The sequence below is a fragment of the Anomaloglossus baeobatrachus genome, chromosome 3, assembly GCF_048569485.1.
Source record: "Anomaloglossus baeobatrachus isolate aAnoBae1 chromosome 3, aAnoBae1.hap1, whole genome shotgun sequence".
Classification (NCBI taxonomy): Eukaryota; Metazoa; Chordata; class Amphibia; order Anura; family Aromobatidae; genus Anomaloglossus; species Anomaloglossus baeobatrachus.
In genome coordinates, this window is record NC_134355.1 from 580305155 (window position 1) to 580315556 (window position 10402).

At 45.4% G+C, this 10402-nt stretch overlaps 1 protein-coding gene across 4 annotated transcripts in view; it reads left to right on the top strand.

The window, feature by feature from the left end:
- The window catches only part of WDR53 (WD repeat domain 53), a 39781-nt gene that overhangs the window by 18481 nt on the left and 10898 nt on the right, over positions 1 to 10402 (top strand). Inside the window, exon 1 of one of the 4 annotated variants that reach the window (XM_075340989.1) lies at positions 1683 to 1812. The exons of the other annotated variants lie outside the window; for them this stretch is intronic. The gene's annotated coding sequence lies outside the window, so the exon portion shown is untranslated. Of the gene's footprint in view, positions 1 to 1682; positions 1813 to 10402 lie in introns of those variants that run through there. 4 annotated transcript variants of the gene reach the window in all.

The following is a 10402-nucleotide window of genomic DNA, read 5'->3' on the forward strand; positions in this document are numbered from 1 at the left end:
AGATATTTCACCCCATGCTTCCCCCCTCCCACAAGTTGGATTGGCTTGATGGGCACTTATTGTGTACCATACAGTCAAGCTGCTCCCACAACAGCTCAATAGGGTTGAGATCTGGTGACTGGGCTGGCCACTCCATTACAGATAGAATACCAGCTGCCTGCTGCTTCCCTAAATAGTTCATGCATAATTTGGAGGTGTGCTTTGGGTCATTGTCCTGTTGTAGGATGAAATTGGCTCCAATCAAGCGCTGTCCACAGGGTATGGCGTTGCAAAATGAAAAATTGCAAAATGGAGTGATAGCCTTCCTTATTCAAAATCCCTTTTACATTGTACAAATCTCCCTCTTTACCAGCACCAAAGCAACCTCAGACCATCACATTACCTCCACCATGCTTGACAGATGGCGTCAGGCACTCCTCCAGCATCTCTTCAGTTGTTCTCTGTCTCACAAATGTTCTTCTGTGTGATCCAAACACCTCAAACTTCGATTCTTCTGTCCATGACACTCTTTTCCAATCTTCTTCTGTCCAATGTCTGTGTTCTTTTGCCCATATTAATCTTTTCCTTTTATTAGCCAGTCTCAGATATGGCTTTTTCTTTGCCACTCTGCCCTGAAGGCCGGCATCCCGGAGTTGCCTCTTCACTGTAGACATTGACACTGGTGTTTTGCGGGTACTATTTAATGAAGCTGCCAGTTGAGGACTTGTGAAGCATCGATTTCTCAAACTGGAGACTCTAATGTACTTGTCTTGTTGCTCAGTTGTGCAGCGCGGCCTCCCACTTCTCTTTCTACTCTGGTTAGAGCCTGTTTATGCTCTCCTCTGAAGGGAGTAATACACACCGTTGTAGGAAATCTTCAGATTCTTGGCAATTTCTCGCATGGAATGTCCTTCATTTCTAAGAACAAGAATAGACTGTCGAGTTTCATATGAAAGTTCTCTTTTTCTGGCCATTTTGAGAGTTAAATGGAATCAACAAATGTAATGCTCCAGATTCTCAACTAGCTCAAAGGAAAGTCTGTTTTATAGCTTCTCTAATCGGCAAAACTGTTTTCAGCTGTGCTAACATACTTGCACAAGGGTTTTCAAGGGATTTGTAAACATCCATTAGCCTTCTAACACAGTTAGCAAACACAAGGTACCATTAGAACACTGGACTGGTGGTTGTTGGAAATGGGCCTCTATACACCTATGTACATATTGCATTCAGAACCAGATGTTTGAAGCTAGAATAGTCATTTACCACATTAAACAGAAATACACTCTATACATTGTTAATGTTAGTGTCATTGAAAAAAATGTGCGCTTCTTTCAAAAATAAGGAAATATCTAAGTGACCCTAAACTTTTGAACTGTAGTGTATTAACATTTAGTTTTTATGCACCTTGTACTTAATATTCCTTATTGTAATTTTATCTTGTAACATTACATACATATATATATTGTATATACACACTCCTTTTGCTTAGTGATGTGCATTGATTACGGACTGAGTCATCTACACTTATGTTATATATGTAAAGCCAAATTATGTCTTTGGGAGTGACCACCCTTATTCCAGAACCTCCCATTCATTATGGAACGAGTTCTCCTCTTAATTAAATATTTTTACATATCTGTCAAGTCTGTTATTAGGTCTATGTAAATCAATACATTATCTACCTATCACTATTTTTGCAGGTTTCTGGAGATGGAACATTAGTTGCGAGGTGCGGCCTCCGTGGATCAGACTTTCTTTCCAGCACAGTCCACAGATGGGGCGATCAGTTTGAGATTTGGAGACCTTGAGCTCTGTCATGTGGGAATGAATGTGGTGAGGCCATCTTATGTAGACCGTACATCCCACATGAATGGCAGGGCACAAGGTTACCCATCACAGCATCGCTCACACTTGGCTGACTTGCCTATTTCTCATACTGGATCCTGATGCCACATCTTTGCAGGAGGAACACACACACACACACACACACACAGCACATATACACACATGTATACACACACACACATGTATACACACATGGCAGACACATGGATGCACCACGCGCATACACACATAGCGCACATGCATGTATACACTGAACACACACACCGAGCACATATACACACATATGTATATACACATAGCGCACATGCATGTATACACTGAACACACACACACACACTGAGCACATATACACACATAGCGCACATGCATGTATACACTGAACACACTCACACACACTGAGCACATATACACACATAGCGCACATGCATGTATACACTGAACACACACACACTGAGCACATATACACACATGTATATACACATAGCGCACATGCATGTATACACTGAACACACACACACACACTGAGCACATATACACATGTATATACACATAGCGCACATGCATGTATACACTGAACACACACACACACTGAGCACATATAAACACATATGTATACACACATAGCGCACATGCATGTATACACTGAACACACACACACATACACACACACTGAGCACATATACACACATAGCGCACATGCATGTATACACTGAACACATATACACACATATGTATACACACATAGCGCACATGCATGTATACACTGAACACACACACCGAGCACATATACACACATATGTATATACACATAGCGCACATGCATGTATACACTGAACACACACACACACACTGAGCACATATACACACATAGCGCACATGCATGTATACACTGAACACACTCACACACACTGAGCACATATACACACATAGCGCACATGCATGTATACACTGAACACACACACACACACACTGAGCACATATACACACATGTATATACACATAGCGCACATGCATGTATACACTGAACACACACACACTGAGCACATATACACACATGTATATACACATAGCGCACATGCATGTATACACTGAACACACACACACACACTGAGCACATATACACATGTATATACACATAGCGCACATGCATGTATACACTGAACACACACACACACACACTGAGCACATATACACACATGTATATACACATAGCGCACATGCATGTATACACTGAACACACACACACACTGAGCACATATAAACACATATGTATACACACATAGCGCACATGCATGTATACACTGAACAAACACACACATACACACACACTGAGCACATATACACACATAGCGCACATGCATGTATACACTGAACACATATACACACATATGTATACACACATAGCGCACATGCATGTATACACTGAACACACACACCGAGCACATATACACACATATGTATATACACATAGCGCACATGCATGTATACACTGAACACACACACACACACTGAGCACATATACACACATAGCGCACATGCATGTATACACTGAACACACTCACACACACTGAGCACATATACACACATAGCGCACATGCATGTATACACTGAACACACACACACACACACTGAGCACATATACACACATGTATATACACATAGCGCACATGCATGTATACACTGAACACACACACACTGAGCACATATACACACATGTATATACACATAGCGCACATGCATGTATACACTGAACACACACACACTGAGCACATATACACACATGTATATACATATAGCGCACATGCATGTATACACTGAACACACACACACTGAGCACATATACACACATGTATATACACATAGCGCACATGCATGTATACACTGAACACACACACACACTGAGCACATATAAACACATATGTATACACACATAGCGCACATGCATGTATACACTGAACACACACACACACTGAGCACATATACACACATAGCGCACATGCATGTATACACTGAACACATATACACACATATGTATACACACATAGCGCACATGCATGTATACACTGAACACACACACACACTGAGCACATATACACACATAGCGCACATGCATGTATACACTGAACACATATACACACATATGTATACACACATAGCGCACATGCATGTATACACTGAACACACACACACACACACTCCTTGATGTCCACATAATATAAAAACAAGGCGTTTAATGGGAATGTGTCATCAGGTTTTTGTTACCCCATCAGCCTGATTTAGGGGCACAGACCCTGAGTCATGCAGTGGGGTACTTATTGGGCTTGTTGCTGCAGTTTTGATAAAATGCCTGTTTTATCTAGTGAACATTTTCTAGGTTTTTTTTTTTAATCCTAAACTCTGTATAAACCCCCTCCCCATTTTCAGATTAGACTAAAGGGAAATTAAAAAAAAAACCCAAACAAACCTACATTAAACTGCGCTGATGAAGTATTGTAAAAATATAGCTGTATAATATATTGACCCAGGACCTATTTGGTCTCCTATGTAATCAAGAGTCCTTATAACATATACCGTATTTTTCGCTTTATAAGACGCACTTTTCCTCCCCAAATTTTGGGAGGAAAATGGGGGGTGCGTCTTATAAAGCGGTAGCGGGGGGGGGGGGGGTCCTGTCTGAGGCGATCGGGCGGGTGCCTGTGGCTGCATGCAAGCGCCCGGGTACCTGTACTTGCATGCAGCGGCAGCCGGGTACCCGTGGCTGTGTACGGGCGGCAGCGGGTGCTGTGTGGGGTCGGCAGCCAGGTACCTGTGCTTGCATGCGGTGGCAGACGGGTACCCATGGCTGTGTGCGGGCGGCAGCCGGGTGCTGTGTGCGAGCGGCAGTCGGGTGCCCGTGCAGGTACTCGGCTGCCGCCCTCACACAGTCACCCATCTGCCGCCCGCACACAGCCATGGGTACCCGGCTGCCACCGCACGCAAGCACAGGTACCCGGCGGCTTGTACGCGGGGTGGGCGGGCAGCCTGCTGGCTGCCACTCTGTGCATGCGGGGCGGGCGGCTGTGCAGCTTACCAGTTGTCCGCGGTCCCACTTTCAAATGATGGCGCCGGTGGAGCTCTTGGATGAGAGCTCCATCTGCGCACGCGCTGCTCCGGGAGTCAGCGCGTGCGCAGATGGAGCCCTTGGATGAGAGCTCCATCTGCGCATGCGTCGCTCCGGGCGCCATTACTTGAATCGGGACCGCGGACACACTCCACCACTGAGCCGTCGCCGCCGCTCCCACTACTGAGCCGCCGCTGCCACCACTGAACCGGGACCGCGGACACACGCCACCACTGAGCAGTCCCTGCCGCTGCCACCACTGAGCAGTTGCCGCCGCTCCCACCACTGAGCCGCCGCCGCCGCTGCCACCACTGAACCGGGACCGCGGACACACGCCACCACTGAGCAGTCCCTGCCGCTGCCACCACTGAGCAGTCCCTGCCGCTGCCACCACTGAGCAGTTGCCGCCGCCGCTGCCACCACTGAACCGGGACCGCGGACACTCACTGCACCGGCCTGCTGCACGGCTCACACGCCACGGCTGCTGCCGCCACCACGGACCCCACGGATCCTGCCACCGCGGACGCCACCGCGCCTGCAACCACGGCACCTGCAACCACGGACCCCGCTGCCACTGACCTGCCGCGCCTGCCAGCACAACCTGTGCCTCCTGTGACCCCGCTTCACCACCACTGCTGCCCCCCTCCGGTAAGAGAACACCGGAGTATAAGACGGACCCCATTTTTCTTTTTTTTACCTTTTTTATGTCTAAGTTTGGGGTGCGTCTTATATTCCGGTGCGTCTTATAAAGCGAAAAATACGGTAAATGCACCGATATACTGTATAGAAAAAACTCCTCACTATGCTTTATAACATGTATATCTTAAATATTGACCAAACATATTTTAAAAAACAGAAAGTAGGGATGTGTTTTGCAGTCTATGGCTCCTGTAAACAACAATCATTCGATGGTACTATACATAGAATCATGTACCCTCTAAATTTAACCAATCATAAATAACCTAAAAAATTCAATAACCTAAAATAGTGGGAAGTTTTAGGCTATGTGTGCGCTCTGCACCGCACCGAAAAGGTACGCTTCAGAGCGCAGCTGAAAAGCTGCGTTCTGAAGCGCATGGTGCCGGCGAGAACGTGCGTTCTGCCTGCAGCTCCTCCCATAGACAGAGCAGGAGCTGCCGGCAAAGCGCACGAAAGAAGTGACATGTCACTTCTTAGAACGCAGCGATTCGGGCAGCAGCCGAAGCGCTGCGCTCTAATATGCCACGTGCGCACGGCCCCTGCACAATCTCCATAGATTATGCTGGGGACGCAGGACGCATGCAGTTACGCTGCGCTACCAAGCACAGCGTAACTGCATGAATTACGCACATGTGTGCACATAGCCTTACTCCTATGGGAAGTGCTCCTGGATGGCATTATAGCGCTGTATATACAGATTATAGGAGTATGGCTCCCCATGTGGGGTTACTTACAAAGTGCAGGTACACAGTTATATCAAATATTTATATAGACTCAGCCCACAGCCAGGGCCGGCGTCAGCACCCGGCAAACCCGGGCAAATGCCGGGGCCCTGGAGAGCCGGGGGGGCCCACTCGGCCTCGTCAGTTCTCCTGTCCCTTGGCCGGGGCCCACTCGCCTTTACAGTTCTGCGGTCCCCGGCCGAGTTCCGGGGACCGCAGTCCTCGGCAGCAATCTGCGGCGCCGTCACTTTAAGGCGCGCAGACATCCTCGTTTGAATTTCACCTGTGGGCGGAGCTACCGCCTTCTCAGTCCCACAGATGAAGGAGGCGAGCTTCTGTCCGGCGCTGTGTGGGCCCCCTCTCCACCGTGACCTAATCGGGTAAGTGCCCTCCCCGCCTCCCCATTATAGGCCCCGGTGAGCTGCTTCTACCCCCTGGATGTATGCCCTGGCCCCTGCCAATGCCCCCACCCGCCGATTCCGCGGGTGTGGGCCCCGCCGAGCCGCGGGTGCTGGCCCCGCCGAGCCGCGGGTGTGGGCCCTGCCGAGCCGCGGGTGCTGCCAGTGCCGCGGGTGCTGTACCCGCCGAGCCGCGGGTGCTGGCCCTGCCGAGCCGCGGGTGTGGGCCCCGCCGAGCCGCGGGTGCTGCCGCTGGTGCTGTCCCCGCCAAGCCGCGGGTGTGGGCCCCACAGAGCAGCAGAGTTGTGTGCATTTGTCTGAATATAGCAGAGTTGTATGTGTTTGTCTGAATGTAGCAGAGTTGTATGTGTTTGTATGTAGCAGAGTTGTATGTGTTTGTATGTAGCAGAGTTGTGTGTGTTTGTCTGTATGTAGCAGAGTTGTATGTGTTTGTCTGAATGTAGCAGAGTTGTGTGTGTTTGTCTGTATGTAGCAGAGTTGTATGTGTTTGTCTGTATGTAGCAGAGTTGTATGTGTTTGTCTGTATGTAGCAGAGTTGTGTTTGTCTGTATGTAGCAGAGTTGTATGTGTTTGTATGTAGCAGAGTTGTATGTGTTTGTATGTAGCAGAGTTGTATGTGTTTGTATGTAGCAGAGTTGTGTGTGTTTGTCTGTATGTAGCAGAGTTGTATGTGTTTGTCTGAATGTAGCAGAGTTGTATGTGTTTGTATGTAGCAGAGTTGTGTGTGTTTGTCTGTATGTAGCAGAGTTGTATGTGTTTGTCTGAATGTAGCAGAGTTGTATGTGTTTGTCTGAATGTAGCAGAGTTGTATGTGTTTGTATGTAGCAGAGTTGTGTGTGTTTGTCTGTATGTAGCAGAGTTGTATGTGTTTGTCTGAATGTAGCAGAGTTGTATGTGTTTGTCTGTATGTAGCAGAGTTGTGTGTGTTTGTCTGTATGTAGCAGAGTTGTATGTGTTTGTATGTAGCAGAGTTGTGTGTGTTTGTCTGTATGTAGCAGAGTTGTATGTGTTTGTCTGTATGTAGCAGAGTTGTATGTGTTTGTATGTAGCAGAGTTGTGTGTGTTTGTCTGTATGTAGCAGAGTTGTATGTGTTTGTCTGTATGTAGCAGAGTTGTATGTGTTTGTCTGTATGTAGCAGAGTTGTATGTGTTTGTCTGTATGTAGCAGAGTTGTATGTGTTTGTCTGTATGTAGCAGAGTTGTATGTGTTTGTCTGTATGTAGCAGAGTTGTATGTGTTTGTCTGTATGTAGCAGAGTTGTATGTGTTTGTCTGTATGTAGCAGAGTTGTATGTGTTTGTCTGTATGTAGCAGAGTTGTATGTGTTTGTCTGTATGTAGCAGAGTTGTATGTGTTTGTCTGTATGTAGCAGAGTTGTATGTGTTTGTATGTAGCAGAGTTGTATGTGTTTGTATGTAGCAGAGTTGTATGTGTTTGTATGTAGCAGAGTTGTATGTGTTTGTATGTAGCAGAGTTGTATGTGTTTGTATGTAGCAGAGTTGTGTGTGTTTGTCTGTATGTAGCAGAGTTGTATGTGTTTGTCTGAATGTAGCAGAGTTGTATGTGTTTGTATGTAGCAGAGTTGTATGTGTTTGTATGTAGCAGAGTTGTATGTGTTTGTATGTAGCAGAGTTGTATGTGTTTGTATGTAGCAGAGTTGTGTGTGTTTGTATGTAGCAGAGTTGTATGTGTTTGTCTGAATGTAGCAGAGTTGTATGTGTTTGTATGTAGCAGAGTTGTGTGTGTTTGTCTGAATGTAGCAGAGTTGTATGTGTTTGTCTGAATGTAGCAGAGTTGTATGTGTTTGTATGTAGCAGAGTTGTGTGTGTTTGTCTGTATGTAGCAGAGTTGTATGTGTTTGTCTGAATGTAGCAGAGTTGTATGTGTTTGTCTGTATGTAGCAGAGTTGTATGTGTTTGTCTGTATGTAGCAGAGTTGTATGTGTTTGTCTGTATGTAGCAGAGTTGTGTGTGTTTGTCTGTAGCAGAGTTGTATGTGTTTGTCTGTATGTAGCAGAGTTGTGTGTGTTTGTATGTAGCAGAGTTGTATGTGTTTGTCTGTATGTAGCAGAGTTGTATGTGTTTGTCTGTATGTAGCAAAGTTGTGTTTGTCTGAATGTAGCAGAGTTGTGTGCATTTGTTTGAATGTAGCAGAGTTGTATGTGTTTGTATGTAGCAGAGTTGTATGTGTTTGTATGTAGCAGAGTTGTGTGTGTTTGTCTGTATGTAGCAGAGTTGTGTGTGTGTGTGTCTGTCTGTATGCAGCAGACTTGTGTGTGTGTGTGTGTGTCTGTAAGTGTATATGACTGTATATATTTGTCTGTTTATATGTATTTTTGTGAGTTTGTCTTTAAATATGTATATGTTCGTATCGGTGTCTGTGTGTGGATGGGGCCCACTGGGACTCTTCCGCCCGGGGCCCACAAAAACCTGGAGCCGGCCCTGCCCACAGCACACTCAAGGTAGATGGTCTTTAACCTACGGTTCATGCAGAGATGCTACAGGGGATTGTAGTGAAGCACATCTACATCAGTTTAAACAACATTCCTATTCTTTCTTTTTTTTTTATTGGTGCCACAATGTATATACTACCTAAACGCAAGTGATCAGTATGATGAGAAAAAAGATATACTCGCTGCTACCCTCAGCATTTCTGGTCACAATATTCACCTCCCCCTGTTAACAAAGTAGAAGATACGATCTACCAGGTGGAGAAATTAACCCATAAAATGAATTACTCATATGGTTAATCCAGACCTCTAAGAACGTTTATTCAATGGTCCGTTAACCATTTATATCAGCAGATTTGAGAAACATCAATGATACTGCTCAATGGGAAAACAGAGTAGGGAGGATGATAATTATCTAAGCTATCCATGTGAGGGGAGGGTTTCAGTTAGGTTCCCCTGTCGATAAGACACTGTAAGGACTCTTATTTTGTAGTTCACAAGTTGCTTCTATCACCGGACTTCAATTCTAAAGAACATACACTGAAAAGCAAAAGGGTAACAATGTTTTGAACTTTTGACTTTCAGGCTCCATATCTCCCCATCCACTACACCTTTGAGCATGAGACTGCCTTCATTGTATAGACAATCATCTTGGCTATCTCATACATAAATTTGACTTGCAGATATATAGCACATGATTAGTTATACAGATTCTTGTCAAGTCACTGCATTTTTACTGTTTGCAAAAAAAAAAATCTTCCTGTACAATACAAATTACTTGATACCGTGTCTCCCCGTAAAAAAGACCTACCTCGACAATAAGCCCTAGCAGGATTTTTTCAGTTTTTTTCTTTTTGTTGTACACAAAAAAATAATAATAATTAAAGCCTTTGGATGGAGAGGACAAAAACGAAAGGGGAAAAAAATGGGAAATTGCCCAATTGGGAAAGGTGTATTTTTTTTTGAGGGGGGGGAGGGGGTTAATGTGTTTTGTTCCATTTCACAATTTATTAAAAAAAAAAAAAATCTTGTTGTTTCCCCTTCCCCCCCCCCCCCCCCATGGCTTCTGAGGCTTTTTTAGACTCTAGTTCTTCAAGAAAGAAGACATGTATACGAGCCACACCAGGCAGGCTCTGAACCTGTCTTGTGTATTAAGGTGTCTAATGAGCGTGCACACAGGTCATTGTATA